This window comes from Triticum dicoccoides, chromosome 3A (assembly GCF_002162155.2).
Source record: "Triticum dicoccoides isolate Atlit2015 ecotype Zavitan chromosome 3A, WEW_v2.0, whole genome shotgun sequence".
NCBI lineage: Eukaryota > Viridiplantae > Streptophyta > Magnoliopsida > Poales > Poaceae > Triticum > Triticum dicoccoides.
Window position 1 is genome coordinate 464,949,504 of NC_041384.1, and position 1,364 is coordinate 464,950,867.

Consider the following 1,364-nt stretch of genomic DNA (forward strand, 5'->3'; position numbering starts at 1 on the left):
CAAGACAATAGCATTTCTCAAACGGTGGCATTGATTAATATTAACAAAGAGATTATATTAACAATAAAATTCATTAAATATGTAATTTGCTTTTAACTGTGGCATTGCATCAATTTTCCAGCGGCATTATTAGAGGGTGTTTGTTTACAGGGACTTTTTGGTGTAGGGACTAAAAAAAGTCCTTGTCAGTCCCATGTAAACCAAACAGGGGGGACTTTTAGGGACTAAAAGTGGGCATTTGGGACTAAAGAAAGAAGACCCCGAGGGAGAGTCTTTTGGGGACTTTTTCCAATAGTTGCTCCTTCCCCACCCTTGTCTCTATTAGTTCATTACTAGGGGTAACATGGTCTTTTAGAATGTTATTTAATAACCTCTAGTCCATGTTTAGTCCCTGGAACCAAGCAGGTAGGGACTAGGGACTTTTTAACCCAACACGACCTTAGATTAACAACAACTAAAGAGTTGTTCGGGACAGTGGACGCACCAGCATCATGTGCGTGTACCGATGTATGAAGGGGTGATGCACAGTCTGTTGCAACAAAGAACAAACAGCCAAGGAGCATATTTGTGTTGGTCCCAGTTTTGTTATCTTTAGAGACCTTTCCCTATGTGAACACAACAAATCTAGTCATGCTCAAACTCTATAGCCTTGTCCCCCAAAACAAAAAGATCAGTTCGTTACATATGTGTGTACTGGGTTTGTCATTGTTTTCCCTTTTCGACCAACGTAGGTGTTGGATAGCCAGTCTGTACTAGTACTTTCCCCCTTCCTTTCCTCTTTGAACCACGTCCTAGATTCATGCTATACAACTTTCCCCACTACGTTCCCCCATTCCTTTCCTCTTTGAACCACGTCTTAGATTCATGCTATACAACTTTCCTCACTACTTTCCCCCTTCCTTTCCTTTTTGAACCATGTCCTAGATTCATGCTATACAACTTTCCCCACTACTTTCCCCCATTCCTTTCCTCTTTGAACCACATCCTAGATTCATGCTATACAACTTTCCCCACTACTTTCCTATTTGATCCAACTCCTAGATTCGAGTGCAGAAGCGGAAAAAGCCCAATGCAGCTAGAGAAATGCATGTGGAATAAGTAAATTATACCGTCAGGTTCTTAGGGTGTGGTTCGGTGGGCGACCAGAGGATTTTTGGCCCACACTACATACGGCGGCGAGGAAGAAGGGGTCAGAGGCCCTCCCGCGTCACTGCTAGGTGAAAGAGAACAGTTGCGCCGGTGGTGGATTCCCTCCCTCGCCGATGGCGACAGGGTTAAGCCTCGTTCCCTTCCCAACGGATGGATCCTACCGACTCTTTGACCAGCAGTGATGGGAGAGAGAGAGGCGAACGAAGTCTTGTTTA